Source organism: Notothenia rossii (genome assembly GCF_949606895.1).
Source record: "Notothenia rossii genome assembly, chromosome: 9".
In the NCBI taxonomy this organism is placed as follows: Eukaryota; Metazoa; Chordata; class Actinopteri; order Perciformes; family Nototheniidae; genus Notothenia; species Notothenia rossii.
In genome coordinates, this window is record NC_136907.1 from 65,556,784 (window position 1) to 65,574,367 (window position 17,584).

Sequence of the window (17,584 nt, forward strand, 5' to 3'; positions counted from 1 at the left end):
GATCCATTCGCATTGGTGGAGGAGCAGTAGTCAGTCTTATGTTAATGTGGCATAAGCAGTAGTGTGTGTGTGTGCAAGGGTGTTTGTGTGAGCGTGAGAAAGGAAATGAGCATGCATACATATGCGCGTGTATGTCAAAGACACAGAAAGAGCAATGAATCTGTGTTAGCGTGACACCATTAATCCTCTTTGCAATTTTGATTGCCTGAATTTAATCTAATTTTCTAAATACCGGCCATTTGATGAAATTAAAAGAGAAGGGAGTGACTGAAAAGCATGTGTTTTCCACTACGGCCCATCAGCCATCCATGTACTATAATTATTTTCCATTGAAGAGCACCGTGGGGTGCCACCAGCCCTTGTACACTTAGAGCGGAGATGAACGGAGGCTGAAGTCATTATCCACTGATGTCTCTTTTCAATGCTTCTGTCCTTCTGATGTGTACTCAGCGCCCGCACTATCTCACCCCGACTCTTCACGTACACCACTTCTCTCAACCCCTTCCTCATTTGACTTAATGCTGAAATTAGAACATTCTTACCTGTAGTATTTCTCATTCTGAGTGGCTCAGCTGGATTTGCTGGTGCTTACTTCACACAATCTTTTTCTCTGTGAAAATGGTCACAAGGACAAAAAGCTTCTGGCAGTGTAATTTTCGTGAAGGTCATCCACTGTAGAACTAACAAGTTGGCAGACCCAAAGGTGCCACTTTTACTTTTGTTTACACCTACACGAAAACAAATTTAGAGATATTTAATGTGAAATCCTCTTCTGCTTTTATTTAATTTCATGCTAACTGTATGATGTTTTTCAGAAAAACTTCAGAAATGTAAAAAGGAAAAACACTGGGACTTTTTATTGCTTTTAGAGAGGAACACTAGAGCTGCTAATTCGGAGACTTAAAGTCTTTAAAGCATTGGCATTGATGTAAATTAACATTATTATTGTCCCAGTGGTTTTCCTGAACATTAATATAATTACCATAATTATATACCGTAAAAAAAAACAAATTTGCTGAACAACTGGAGCAATATCTCACTGTTTAGTGTACGTTAGCACATTTTTCTTCAGACGCACTAAGTCTTTTAGCAAGCCTCTCATTCTTATTACCCTGGAGAGCATTTTCTATGGCTTGGCAAAAATAAAATACATTAAACGAGGGAAAGAGGGTAGGACAAACGGTGAAAGTAAATAACTCTGTGAGAGAGGTGTCGACTTTTACTGATGTTACTGGTTGCTGTGTGTGGTGCCGGGATGCCAGATCTGGGTCAGGCCTCCCAGCCCGAGATTCTCCAGGTGTGCTCTTTAACGTCAACATGGGTGAGAAAGAGATGGATTTTGGGGAGTATCTTGTTCCGCAGGTGTGGTGTGGTAGATAAAACCCTCCCTGCTAGGACAGCTGAGCAGAGATCCATCAGCAGCACAGTGGGCCTAAAGCATTCACCGCCAGCTGGTGCCGCTCTCACAGCTGTGATGCCACAGAATTACACTTAAGGTCTCACCACTTGTCCCTACCTGTGTCTGGGTTTTCCACTGACATAAACCAGTGTTGAAAAGTAATGGCAAAAAGCTGCAGAGTACTCTCTTTAGGTGGGAAGTAGTAGAGTACAAATACTTTGTTACTGTAAGTAAATTCTTCTGGTATCAGTACTTTACTCCACTACTGACTTTTTACTTTTACTTCTTACTTTTTTAACACAAATACCTGTACTTTCCACTTCTTACATTTTCAAAACAGGCTGGTTAATTTAGTTTCAATCTGCTTTTGGTGGCGTGATCATTATTATTAAGAGTCATTGCATGCCTATTGATTTTAACACAATCCGTGTATCCATACTTTCCTGGTCTTCTCTAAAGAAGAGGGACCAATGAGAAGGTTGTCATTTTGTCGTTGTTCAGCATCGAAACATTCATTAGCTAACAATGACATTATTGTTCTATTAATATAAAGGGAGGTCAGGTACTCTTTAAAACAGCTGGTAGTTATGAGTACATTTCGAAGCCCATACCTCTTTAGTATAGTAGAGTACTTGTATATAGACTCTCTTGCACTATTTCTATTAGACTTTATTTTGATTTAATTGCACTATTTTAACTATTATATCTGTTGTATTGTGTTGCACTGTTGGAGGAGCCTGTGACTTAAGATTTTCATTGATATATCTAAACTGTAGCTATGTATACACAAATGACAATAAAAGCCTTGAATATCTATTTTTTCTTGAGTAAAGACGTTTAGTCAGTACTTCTACTTTTACCATTGTATTTTTAAACACGAGTATCTGTACTTCTACTTGAGTAAAGAAAAATATACTTTTGCCATCTCTGCCCTTTACCCACAGCCATGCCCTTGTGGTACCCCGGGCCTCTGGGGTGCCGGCCTGTTGATGTGCATAGTTTAATCAAACTGGCAGGACAGGGTGTGTTATCTGAGCACATTGTTCTCTCTGGCAGGCCGTCCCACTCTCTGCCTGCCTTATTATGGGAGTCAGTGATCAGCGCTACACAGAACATCAATCGGAGTTTAAACAATACTCCTGGTACCACTTTACAATAAGACTACCCTTATAAAGGGTTTACGGATAGTTTGTAATTCATTAATTAATTTGGTTGTGAACACTTTATAAATAATTAATAAGCTTTTATACGACATGAGATAAACAGGGCAACTGTGACCGGTTGCTTGCCAAATAGTGAGCCCACATTTATCTGTACTGCTAAGTCTTATATTGGCTACCTAGCTTACTTCGTCTTCTTCATCAGCCAGCATCCTTGGTATCTGTTGCTCACTGAGTTGATTCTCGCTAAGTAGCCAATATAAGGCTTAGTCCTCTTGCCAAATAGTGAGCCTGTGTTGATGTATTAAAACTGTTAGAACTGGTTTATAAATGGTTCTTAATTATTAATAAAGTGTTTACAACCTAGTTCATAACCTAATTATAAACCCTTTATGAATCCTTTATAAGGGTAGTCTTATTGTAAAGTGGTACCATACTCCTACGCGCCCATTGTCTCAGAGCTCAAACACTCTGAGGGTGTTGAACGAACTGGTGATTTGTTCATTACTCAATTATTTATTGTGATTAATGGCGATAAGTAAGTGTGTCTTCTTCTGGATACCAGGCATGTAGTTGGTAGATATGACCAGGTTTGGAAATGTAGACGAATCACACACCCCCTTTGACTTTTTGCATCACATGAGACCACAGTCAAACTACTATTCTTTCAAAAGGAAAGCTTCAGGTTCCTGAAAGCAAATATTCTCAGTGGTACAGGTTTTACGGTTACACAATATAAAAATCCCCCACATTTGTACCAAAGATAAAAAAAGACTTTTCCTAGGGTTTGCTCCTCTTTCATTTAAACAAAAGCTGACAAAATACTGTACAAATGGCTGGTTTTAATACAACCAGAGTTTTTCCTCATCTGATGTACAGCTTAAGTGCCTCGCTGGCATGTTAAAGCATGTGGCTGGCAACACCATGTGTCAATGAGGCCGCCTCTCAGCCCAGCCCAACAGCAGTGACAAGTACTGCAATTCATTGGCGATTAAGATTCCAAAAAATAGAAAGAATGCAACAGAAAAATAAGTTCTACACCCGCAGTTTTAGCACTGAAGCCTTTCATGCCGATCATTAATTGCAGAACTCTTTTTTTGACCTTGTAAAACCAAATATGAATACAAAGAAAGATATCTGAGAATGTGGGAGAATGTTGTTCTTCGCTTTTTGAATCAAAGAATGTCTGTGGCAATCTTTTCTTCTAAGTTATGTAGCCTTGAAATTTCTCTGCACTTTTGAGACAGCCCTGTATGAATTTAGCAAAGTGCTCTTAGTCTGAGTTGTAAACTGGCCAGGAGGTCGGATGGGACTTGGCTCAATGTGCGCATGCTGGTTTGTTTTGTGGATGAGGATGAACAGCCATTTTCTCCCCCTCCCGTTTCGGGATTTCCAGCCGACTGCACGATAAAAGATTCCCTGACAGTTATACTACCAATGCATGTTTTGAATAGAGCTCTGTTTCCAGATCCAGAAAAACAAATATTTCCCAACCGTCACTTTCATAATACAAAGAATGTAATAAACACTTAGGCTATTGACAGTTTAACCTTTTAAACAGTCTTTTGATAAACAGTCTTTTCATAAACAGTCTTTTGATAAACAGTGTTTTGCGAGTGGTTCTTGCTGATAACTTGCAGCCTCTTTTCTTTTGTCCTTCCTTGTGCTGCACTGAATGCCAGGTCAGAGGAGTTTGTTTCAATACGATGAGGAAAATTTTTTTTTTTTGTATTTTGTACAATAAGCCTAAACAAACCACAGAGAGATTATACAAAGATAGTACATTGCAATTATAATATATCACGTTTCTTTGAATCTAAATGTGCCTTGTTTCTGTATGTCCACAACCTAATTTGCATAAAAGGATTGTTTTCTATGGCTCCACAACGCTGCCCTCCTTCTTTGGGATCACTCTGGTTGCTAATCTAAAGGTTGGATGGATAGGCTTTGCTTATCTTTCTATTTTAAGCTAACCTCTTTACCGTTGTGCTGTTTTCATTGGCCAGACTATTAGTCCTGCAATGACTGCTAAGTCCGTTTTAACTTGTTTCTTCCTGTTCAGATCATGAGTCACACTGCCTGATCAATGAACCCTCATACCGAGCAGAGCACAATGATTCCAATCAGAGTCAGAAGGCTGAAGGGTTGAGTACAAATCAGCTCACCACCACCCACCATGTTGGCCCTGCAGATAGCCTCTGAATGCTGGTAAATGGGCATGAGCGTGGCCATCCACAATGTGAGTCAGTCTAATAAGCTCTGCTAGTGAGTAGGCAGCAGTCAGGTCATCTCAGCAGGGTCTCAATCATTTGTCTGTACCATCCAACACCTTTTATCTCTGTGTCTCCACAGGGACATTGACAACAGCATCAGCGCAAGGTTTAGTCACTGTCAACTGTAACAGAGCAAAAATGGCAAACAATAAAAAGCAGGTGATAGGAGCAGAGTGTGACGCTGAAAAGAGAGGAAAGCATGTATTGTTTTTCTATGTCTGGACGAGGGAAAATATTCAGACTGAAGAAATCTTGAATCAATCCTAAATTGGTTTTGCGTTGTCCAATTTAAAAGAAGTAACAGTTGAATCAATACGAAACTCAATCACTAAATATCTAATAAGTGTCTTCTTATTGCAATCTCCCCCCTGCTCTTTTTCTCTCCCTATCTTCCTCCACGGGTACGGAGATGCACACATGCATGCATGCTCGCTCATCCCTGTTCTCCAGGACTAATTACTTTAAGTGAAAAAGGCTCTCCTTTGGGGCACAGATTTCACCCAGTGTCTGATGAGCAGAAATTACATGTCTAATGGAATGGAATAGTTGCGCAAATTGAAGAAATGAAACACACTTTTTTTTTTAAATCTTGCCTACCTTAAATTAGATTTTAATTTGGACCACACTCACACATAATGGAGTGCAGTAAACCTTCTTTGGCACCCTTCCTAATTGCCTGTGGCTTTCTTATTTCTGCAGGTCGCCCGCTGTATCCATTATCAACTCCACTGACCGCCATTTTAAGCGAGGTTTCCTTAGGCGCATTCACACCGCAGTACTTTTCCCACAAAGGTTCATGAGAACTTAGTTCTAAGTATAGATCGCGTTCACACCGGAATAAGTCAAAGGGGGTGGATTAGGCAAATGAAGCCGCTGACGTCACTTCTTCTTCTTCTTCTGCTTTGGCAGGCCGCAAACCACTTCACGGCGTATACTGCCGCCCAAAATCCCCGCCGGAAGTCCCAGCAGCTTCTACTGAAGCCTTCCGAGTAAATCGCCAGAACGCCGACACCTCCTCATCTCCACCGCTCCCATGTTTTATTTTGTGTTGCCATAAATTAGTCTCTCTGCGTTTCTGCGCTGGGCTAATGCTAATGCTAATAATGCTAGTAAAATGGTGGCTTCACAACACTTTTTTTGAGTTTTACGGGGCGTGGTTTGCAATCCGCCCAGCCAATCAGAAATATGCTCTTTTCTCACAAGAGAGCCGCATGAGAGTCCCTGCTCTCTAGCAGGGTTATGGCTAGAAATTATCCCTTTTGTGTACATATGACGTCACGTTCTCGTTGTAACTCTCGTTGGAGCGGCTCGGAAACACACCTACAGCAGTAACATGCAACATACAAATTAATGCAGCAGTAATATTAATAGAGAAACATCAGACATAATAGTAAAACACTGAAAGGGAACATTGTATTGCACCATGAGCTATCTTGGGACTTTTACTGCGACAACGTTGACTTGCCTGTGAATAAAAAATAAACCATAGTGTTGGTGATCTAGTGTTGTCATTCTTCTTTGAACAGCCAGACCACTAACACCCTATTTCAACAATCACACTCCCTGTCATTGACATAATTAATAGATGGTTTAGCTTCTCACCATCATTTGCTGTGGCCCACTGATGTTTACGATCGTAACTGAAAGGCTGCCTGCCAAACGTAAACATTCAGCCACGTGACTTGCAAACTATCGCTAGAGTTTTACACTAGACGGATCCTTTCTAGCCATAACCCTCTAGCAGGGACGGAAAAGTGGGTAAAAAGGTTCTCATTCAACTAATTTGAGTTCCGGCTCTTTTTGGTGTAAACGCGACGTTTCGGAACTATATCGGAACTAAAGTGGGAAAAGTACTCCGGTGTGAACGCGGCTATAGTGAGGAAGAAACGTGATGTCAAGACAGCTATAGTGTTAATGCTTAGCCGCTTTTTGGTTTCCAAGCCCTTTTTAGGAAATAAAACTTTAGCTAAAACTGTAAAATAATCAGTATTCATGTCCTGTTGCTCTGCCTCTGGAAGAACGACCTCCTGACCAGGCAGAGTGGCCTTACATGGCGGTAATATTCTGGAAAAAATCTTGCCAAGCAGGCATCTTCCTGCAGCATGGTAGATATATGGCTTGGTTTATGGACCTTCCTACCAGGTGGAATCCCCCGCATGCCAAAAGTCTCGCCCTGCCTCTTTGCAAAATGACCTGCCAACCAGAGCTCTGTTTCTCTGCCTCTGGCTAAACCATCAGCCAGCCAATCCTTCCTCCTTCCTCCTTATCAAGTAGCTAGACTGACTTTCCACAGAGAGAGTGAGATTTCAGCTTCGCAGGGTGATACTTCCTGTTCAACTGGTTGCTTGACAGAAATAGGGCAAGCAAATGGGTGCTTTATATTAGTATTACAACTGTATTCTATTGAATCAAGTATTATAATAACTTCATGAATACCACAATAGATGGTATCCCTACCAAAAACCTGAAATGTATTCAACGAACAGATCAGACAAAACAGGGGAAATACTTAAGCAATAGCTCACGACATGCCGTGGTATATGCTCATTATATCACAGCTAACGGGCGTGGTTCGGCCCGACGCGAAGCGGAGGGTCGACAACCCCCTTAGCTGTGATATAATGAGCATATATCACGGCATGAAGTGAGCTATTGCTTTTATAAAACGGTTACCAAGTGTGGCAATATGAAAGAAAAATACAAACTCTAATTTAAATAGTTTTTATTAGTAAATAATGATGTTCAAAATAAAATAGTCCCTCCGTTGCCTTCTGCACAAAACATAGTGCAAGGTGGTTGCTATGCAACAACACTAACAGCAAGCGAACATATTAGACAGAGAGCGTTGATCCATTATTTGGCTGTTTATTTACATTAATGTGTATGTTGCTGTTTATTGTGCATCAACTGAAAAACTGTCCAGCATCAGTAGCATGGCTTACGTGGTCACTTGTATAGGTTGAGGTTGTTCGAGGCTGTTGCTTGGCGTGGCGAGAATATTGCTCCACTTTCTCCGGTCCCCGAGATTGGGCTTCCAGTAGCTCTGGAGAGAGCTTTCGCACCTGTGGTCATAATTTCTCTGCTTTGTTTCAAGACCCGCATCAGAAAGCTTTTGAATGGTGGTACTTTTCCAGTTGGTCTACCTGCTCTTCACGTAGCTCTGCATGTCGTAGTTTAGGTGCTTTTTTTTCTGAAGATAAGCACTGCTCAATCTTCTCCTCCATACAATAGTAAGACCCCCCCGGAGGTCGAAGTTAATCTTAAATGTTTCCATTTTATGCTTTGTAAGTTTGTTTCGTAACGGAAGAAATGTAAATAAATTTATAAAACTGACAAGTCAAATCAAGCAATCTGATTGCTCGATAGCGTTTTTGCGGACCTCTTTGATTACAGATTTGAAAACATCGTTGCTTGCTTTAAAAATAGCACAATTCATTATGTTAAACCTTCAAAAGTATCTAGATATCCCTGACCTAATGCCAAAGGAACTGCACACTGAATATGTTTTGCCGTCTGATGTCTATGTCTGGACCGCTGCGTCAAAAAGGAGGGCTTCTGCCCCGTTACTTCTCCGCTGCTTTCTTGTTCCAGTATGAAAACAGTTTGCTTTTCAGCCCAAGGGTGTACTGACTTGTTGTGAAAAGTAACTTACAATTCTACCCGTGGTATACGCTCAGTATATCACGGCTAAGAACCTATAAAACGGACAAGTCAAATCAAGCAATCTGATTGGGAGTACAAAAATCAAAGCTTTTGCTTTGCTGCTTTTAAACTGTAGATCTGGCTTCCTTCTCCTCCACGATGGGCCTTGCCACCATTGCTGTTGAGTTTTTTCTTTAAATTGCAAGTAGGGTTCTTTGCAGCTGACGCTCATCCCCAAGACAAAATTTGCATTTCCCTTTTGATGTTTTAAAGTAAAATGACTCATTTGTAAACGTAATAAAATAAGTGATTTATTGAATGGCTAACTAAAGTGTTGAGTTTCTCGGGAAAACAAATAAGTAACAAACAGACAGATTCTTTGCTTTGTAGTTAGATAACAACCTCCAACCCCAGTACCGCACACAATCACAAGGCCATTATATATTTACAGGTCTTTCTGTTCTTCCGGGGGAGGAGTGCATTAAGCTGAGGAATGTTTGTTTTGCCTCCTCCATCTGAACGAATGCCCAAGTTTCAAGAAAAAGTGAAAGAAAAGACAAGAAGCAGCTGCTGGAGTTAAAAATAAACAGAAACTGCACTTACGGGAAGAGAGTCAGTGAGAGCTGTAGAGGCAGCTTGGAGAGGCTGCCCCAGCGGCCCAGAGGTGGGGAGGTGAGTGGGGGGGAGTGTGTGTGTGTGTGTGTGTGTGTGTGTGTGTGTGTGTGTGTGTGTGTGTGTGTGTGTGTGTGTGTGTGTGTGTGTGTGTGTGTGTGTGTGTGTGTGTGTGTGTGTGTGTGTGTGTGTGTGTGTGTGTGTGTGTGTGTGTGTGTGTGTGTGTGTGTGTGTGTGTGTGTGAGGAAGAGAGATACTTTCTTTGGAAGGTCTCAGAGAATTGTTCAAGTCCTGCACAAACTTTCCTGTTTCAAAAGGCTTCAGAAGATATACAAGAAGGAAATAAAATATATAATGGAATGACATTTGGGCTCAATTGTGCTGACTTGGTCAAAATACAAACTTTTTGATATTCCAATTTACTTGACATTGTGTGTTACTGAAAAATGGTGAAAGCAGAGATTTAACTTTCTTTAAAAAAACATCATTTATTCATTCTTATCACAAGGTGATGGGAGTCTGGCCCTACCATGCCAACTTTCCATGATAATGAAAACATGTCTTTATCTAGTCTTATTAGGATTGTGCAGCTGCCCACTTGGTGCTGACGTAAAACCAAAAAAGAAAACGCTTTCATGTTGCACATAAGGGTGTTCTGTCAGCTGTCAAGATACCGCCATGATAATGTAAGGCAGAGAGACAAGGCAGATATGTTGAAAGAATTGCAGTAAGAATAGTAACTTATCACAACCCCAACCCCTGCTCTAGGACTCCAGACAGGGCTTTTTCTCCACAGCTGAGTCACTGTCCCCGCCTCCCTGTGCCCTCTCCCCCCCCCCCCCCTTTACCTCCTCTCCAGCTGAAGAAACCTGAACTCATGCAGGACCGTGTGTGTGTGTCCCTATTACTGTATGTCATGAATAACTTACTTATTATTAATACTTTTAATTATGCCCTATTTCACTTTTTTGTTAATGAAAACAACAGCTGTGAGTGTTGAAGTGAAGCAAGTGTGTTTGGAGGTTTTTACATGTTTGTGTGACCTGTAGTCCTTTTATAACTTTGGGAGTATGTGTAAAAAAGGAATGAATGATTGATGTTTACATGAAAGTCATCATTTTTACTTTTGATATCCTTTAAAATCCAATATGCAGCAGAATTGAGCTAATCTCTTTTTTTTGTTGTGACTTTAGGGGAAGGGGTGGACAAACTGTCGTGTTTTTCTGATATCAAAGTTCACAGCAACAAATATGTTGCTGTTAGACCTATGATTGGCAGCTTATGAGTAAACTAGAGCAAAGGTGAACATGTAGGTTGATGTCCTATTCACCTTTATTCCTCATTCATATTTGAAAGTAAATTACTATAAGAACTGTCTGCATCCAACATAACATCTTCACCCCACAACAAACTACTTTGTGCGAGATAATATTCAAAGCTTAACCCGCAAAATAATTCGCCATTACAGACAAGTTTTTCCTGTAATAAGGGATTATACCGCAGCTTACTCCACAGGCTTTTAAAAGCCATAAACTGAAATAGATCAAAGTTCTCTGAAAAGGAGAATTACTACTATTACTTTGGTGTAATAGAAGCATTGATAGAAAAACTTCTCCACTACCAGCAACAGTTTCATTGCGATTGTGGCTTGGATGGAAAAAAGAGGCATTAAAATATTGCTTTGTTTCAGATTTACATAAGCACTTCCAACAGCGTTATCAGTAAAATGGGTTCTTTAAAAAAAAAAAAGAACGTTGGCTTTAGCTAGTGCAGATTATTTCTATGTGCTTTATTATGAGAGTTATTTTTCACGATTTACCAACATTAGCTATAAGGCCAATTAACCCGTACCCTTTCTGCCTAACTGCATCATTTTTCTCAGCACATTGGGAAACTGCTGGCATCTTTAGAGACACAATGTTTGCAGGATGAATACTGATGCTGCTCTAAACTATGCGGTCAAGGGACAAAAGAAGAAATGCATTACATTTAACGATATAGCGTGGAGTGTGTTGCATGGAGAATTACCTGCAATAAATGAAAGCACAGGCAGGAGAGGCAGATAAAGTGAGCGGCTAAAAATAGAGGAATATGCCCATCGTTTGCAGATTTGTTGTGTGAAATAGCCGGCCATTATCTGGACAGCCAGGAAGGTTTAGCACAGCGCGAGGAATGCTAAGGTGTATGCTGGTGTGTAATTAACAGATAAAACTGTTGGTTCATTAAATGCATATGCAGTGTTATGCATTCAGTATGCTAGTATTGATTGCAGGGACATCTCTACGCACCTCCCTGCTCACCGGACTTCTGACACAGTACATCCATCACGCCACCTTCCTCCACCATATTTATAGAATTCTAATTAGTTCTGAGCCCAAGCCAACATCATTAGCTTTTCTCTTTCTTTTTTTCTTCTTCCAGTAAACAGTCACGTATGGTAATAAATGTGTTCTCCGACAGAAGCAGTGGGTACTTGTATCAAGGACACAGCTACTGTAGAGAGAAAGAGAGAATGCAGGACAAAAAGGTTGACAGTTTTAAATGACAATGAAAAATTGAAGCAGTGGAAGAAAAAACATGTGGAATGCAGACAGTAATGTCACCTTGGAATGTTTTCAGTATGATTAAATGAATAGCTCCAGCTATTTATTTGTGATGACAGTATCTGAAAAGAGTCAATATGACAGAATTCCAAAGATGTGGGTGTAAAGTTTTACATGGCCACACGTGTGAAAACACTGGAAACAAAAACACAAAGGAGAACATTTTTCCACAATACTAAGGCCTGCGTGGCTCATGCTGAATACTGTTTACAGAAACTGGATAGGCATTTGCAGAAACTTTTGAGTTGACTCTTATAATAAAAGAAAATACTCAGGTATCTGATGGCCGTTTGTTATCTGAACGGACTGTTCTTTAACTGGAGTCATACAGGAGTTAGTCAGAAAAACAAACAATATGAAGATAAGCTCAAATGTTCCATTACTAGCGATAAGATGAGAAAGTAAAAACCCAAAACACCGCATTACAATGCAGCAGTGTCTCAGAAGCCATACACTAAAGTGCTTTTATGCTCCGCTGTGGGGATATTGTAATCATGAGGCCTTTAGAAAAGACAGAGAGTGATGTTGAGGCGTCGCAGACAACAAACAATGATCAAAAACCTGGCATATAAAAATCCCTCTATTTTCCATGTAAAAACCATTTCCCAAAACTGGATTTGACTCATATCTAGGGGTGTGTATGTAAACACACTCATTGCACAAGTATGCTCGGCTAGATTTGCTCTCGGCTGAGTGGAGAGGGACTTTTCCGCAGTCCAGTGTGTTCACCCTGGGCTTGAACCCCCTCGGTTTGTTTGGAGATTGCATTCTCACACACACGTTCACTCCCGGGCAACACACACACTCACACTAGCACACATTACTCACTTAAGAGTGACCTAATTAAGCCTGAGGGTAGGTGTAATTACATGCAACCTTCAACTGCCCTACTCTCCATTGTTATGGCTACTTGCTGCCTATGGACTGAGTCACTGTGTGCCTATGCTGCTGTCGCCCAGGGACTTCTCAATCCATTAGCTGGATAACTCCGCAGAGACACAACCATCATTTATAAAGTTCTAAAGAGATACACATACTGTACACGCTGCCTTAATTTACTTTTTCATAGAATTCCATATAAGCTCACATTAAGGCATCCTCACATGGCTCGATAATGGCGTTTTTATAAAATAGTTATTTCGATGAATAATTGAGGTTGTCTGTTTAGATGAGCAACATTTTCAAGTGCATCTATACAGCTTGTGGTTGTGCACTATGCGCTATTCTCATTAAATACAAGAGTGTTGTTTTCAGGTATATAATGTAAATATGTTTTTTAAAACGAATTTCATTCTGTCTGAGGGCTGAAAGCAAGGGAGCTATAGGGCTTTATCTATTTTTCTGCTGGCAACAGCCTTGGCCATTAGTCTCCATGTTATTAATGGATAATGTTTTACCTCATAAATATACCGTCCACTACTGGGAATACAATGTAATGTTTTTCACCACATAACCCTCAAGCTGTATTAACAGGAGGACTTTCCACTGAAATGTTGATTATAAACCAGCTTTTTCTCTTCAATATGCCAACCATGATCGAGTTGATAACTTTACAAAACGGTTTTGTTGATATTTAATGCTGATACATTCTCTTTTGAATAACATATAGATAATGTATTAAGCTAGTTTCAGTTATGTTGAAATGAAAAGCAAAAGTTGTTTAGGAGTGAGTTTATGTGCATACTACTTTGTGTTAATATAGATTTGTTGGTTGCTTTAGTTCACTGACATGCAGGCGATCTTTAGTTCATTTTGTGCGGAGAAACTTTGCTCTCACCCACTGAGCATATTTTAAAAGTCTAGTGTCTAAAGATACTACAGATGTAAGGCTTAAATAATACATAAAACTATCACTTTTTGAACTTACCTCACTATAAATACTAACCCTTGAGTGTTATATATTTTAAAACGATCTCTGTGTGAACCAGAGGTGGAATACGCTGATACAAGTGAAAGTCCTGCATTCAAAAGGTTACTCAAGTAGAAGTACAAATGTATTAGCATCAAAATACACTTAGGGTACCAAAAGTAAAAGTACTTATTATGCAAACTGATCCATTTCAGAATAATATATATCTCGTGTTTTGATTATAATTAGTGATGCATTGAAGTGTTATCAAAGCTGGTAAAGCCACAGCTAGTTTTAATGACTTTGTATGCAGCAGGGTAGCTTGTGAATGTAACTCCAGGTGGAACTAAAGTCTTATTTAAGTGTTGAATATATTTCATATTATTAATCTAAATCTGTAAAGTTACTAAAGATATTACATAAATGTAGTGGAGTAAAGTACATGGTTTACCTCTGAATGTAGTGGAGTAGAAGTATAAAGTAGCATAAAATAAAGTAAATTACAAGTATCTCAAGTGCAGTGCAGTTCAATACTTGAGTAGATGTACTTAGTTACTTCCCACCTTAATTTAAGCATATCAAGTATTTGACTTCACCACTGACTCTGTAAAGTAGTTTCACTTTCAACATTATGGACATTTTCCCACAAACTCATTTTAGTTGCTGAACATCAACCTTAACTTAACATGATGTTGTCATGACTAAAACCTTTTCCTAATATAACATCAGATTTTATGCCTAAACTTTACCATACTTAAGTGGGACACAGAAAAAAACCTTCACAGTTATTTAGTAATGCACAATAAAACATTCACATTTAAGGTACAAAGACTAAGATTACATTCTCTTCCATTTCATGAAATAATGTACTAAAATTGCCATCTTAGGTTTCATCCTTATATGTTAAGGTTAAAGCCTCTCTACTCATCTACCACCGTTTTCCAAAAGGGTCTGTACGTCATGTTTCCTTTATAAAATGTAATTATTTTGATTTGTATGTATCTTGTACCCCTAACTGTTCAATATGCAGTGAAAATAAAGGTTACAATTCTTCTCATGGATTCAATCATTTAGCAACAATGGCTCCATTAATGCCCTCCATGAAAGAAAGGCTAAATCAGTGGTGTGTGATCCTCTGTGTTATGGAAGGGGTGATGGAGGTGGCTGATAAGAAATGTTATCACACAAGCTGTCATCTGTGGCGGTAATTTGCTGTGGGCCCTGATAGTAATTAATCACAGGCGCCTGGTAATGCATTAATTTGATCTCAGAGGGATTCATGGTGCAGGACAGTGACCCTTGACAGGCCAATGCCCCCCCGAGTGTTGGTCATTCCTGTATTTGCCCGATGCATGGGAGGCTCCTCCAGTCAATACCAGTTAATCACTATGCACATATTAAATGAATCTGTGCCAAGATTGAATTAAAATGTGTTCCCTTAATGTGCAGAGGTAATTTCACCTTGCCGATAAATTATGTGTCCAAAAATACATCGCAATAAATATTCAGTTAGATATTTGACAGCAAAAAGAATGTGAGGAATTCACAAGTAGAAATGCTGAAAGAGCCCATCATGAAAGAACATTTTGATTCTCCAATTCTGTAAGAAGGCCGCATGAGGTCCTCTTTATTGTCTAGATACATCTTACACTATTGAGTGGATTTAACATGCAACAATTCATTCCACATCTTTAGAATCGCTGATGAGGGGGCTCTGATTTGACCTCTCGGTGGAGAGGATGAAAGGTTAGAGGAAAGCAAAGACTACCAAATGTACTTGTATCGATTTATCCTCCTCCGTCATTCCGTGGCCTGCCACTCACAATAGATGGAGTGATTTCTGGGATGTTGGTGTGGCAATCAATGAGAGAAGAAGAAGAAGAAGAAGTGGTTGCTTTGGTGGGTGAATGACCAGGGGGAAAAAGAACCTCTCCCTAATTCAAAGGGAAATGCATGGTGCGAAGTTGATCACAGGCAAAGAGGTCATACCAGCAGGCAGCATGACAGAAAGGGAACAGTTGATCCGGCACGCAGGGGCGCCGCGTTTATTGCGTGACTTTGGGCCCCATGAAAAGATATCACATTGGTAACTTAAACTTCTTTTTCTTAATGTTCTAAAATAGTTTGGGCCCCTGTCAGTCACGGGCCCTTAGAATCGTCCTAACTTTTCACCCCCTTACGGCGCCCCTGCCTGCATGCAAAGCAAATAGGTCAAGGCCGCCTGTTTGCTGAATGAGACGTGTGTTGTGAGCAGGTGTTAAAAATCAAACATTATGGCAACATGAGCATGAAGGCTGTGCTATGACTGACAATAGCACGGCGGCAAACAGCCCTTTCATTCATTTCAGTGAAACCCATGATGATTCTGACTCAACCTTTGCTCAACAAAATGCAACATTTTGTTAGCATGCACTCTATTGACGAATGAAATAAGCATTGTTCTTGTAGGTAACCTTTCGGAACGTTAACATGGAAGATCAAATGACTAACCATAGCTTTCTGGGTTGTATTTTATCTTCTAAGTACCGAAAATATACGGACAAACCATTGCATGTATCGCCCCATCTTTTTTAAAGGTTTACTTGGGTAATACGCTTATTCCCTGTTCTGGCAGCGTTAGATGAGAAGATGGATATCACTCTCATCTCTGTCCAGTAAATACAAGGCTAAGCCAGCAGCCAGATACTGTCCAACAGTTACAAATCACATGATATCTTGTTTGTTTGTCAGTATACAATTTGAAGTATAGAAATGACCACCCGCAGTTTTACAAAGAGGTTATGTCCCAAAGTATTTATTTATTTCTTGACTCCAGGAAGGAGTAACTAACAAAGGCCGATTCCAAATGGCCATTTTATAAAACACTTTGATTTAAGTACAGACCAAACAAAGAGATGCTGGTAGTCAGACGTTGTTACATTACATTACATGTCACTTGTTAGACGCTTTTATCCAAAGCAACTACATACTCAATACTGTGGGCAATCCCCACAGGAGCAACTTGGGGTGAAGTGTCTTGCCCAGGGACACAAGTCTGCAGTGGGGTTTGAACCTGTGACCCCTTGATCCAAACACCAACGCTCAACGCACCACACGCCTCCTGATGTTACCTTTGGAAAGAGCCACGCTAGCTGTGTATTAGTATTTCCTGTCGGTGTGATAAGCTAAGCTCACCGGCTGACTGTAGCCTAAACAGACAGATATGAGTGGTATCAATCTTCTCATCTCACTCTGTGTCTGATAGAGAATCGGCATCTTTCACGAAACGATAACTTCAATATATTGTCAAATTTGGTATAAATGCCCGCTAAGGTTGTTGAATCCACAGCTTTACGATATGGAGCCCAAGATAGAGACAGTGTGCTGCTGTGATTCATTTTTATGTATTGATCATCTGATTTACTAACTCAGTTAAATCAAGCCTATACTGACACTGACTATACTGAAATATATCACCCGGCTGCCAATTGTCTGGGAATGAAAACCTAATAAACTCAATGGAAGCGCTGCGGATGTGTGTGATGTTGCTTCTTTTGAGCCGTCTGTGTGAGATATGGGGTCAACCCTGTGTTTTCAAGTATCCACATATAATTTGTTGGTCTATTTGCGCTGTGCTCGCCTTCCAGCGGCTGTGTTGTTATGTACCGAGCCTCCTGATAGGCCCGCGTTGATCCAAGTCTGACAGCAAATCAATACGTTGTATTCCCTTAGCATCACTGTTGGTGGATATAAAAAATGTCTTTTGAGCCCAGTGTTAGAACATGAAACGGATCAACATGTAAGGAATGTCGGTGCGGTTTATCTTCTCCAGACTTTTGTATAAATCAACAACAAAGTGGTCACAGGGCTTAGTAAGAGATTTGCTCCTGTGCATTATTGGATGTTTTCCAACCCCCATGTCTGTATTTATTCAAAGATAATGAATTTGTATTCTTATATGACTTTTTATGCATGTGGTGTGGGAATGTTTTTGACGTATTTCCTCCCACTTGCTGATGCAGATCCTTTGCGACAGCTGGGCTTTGCCATGTTATTTGCAGAAAATG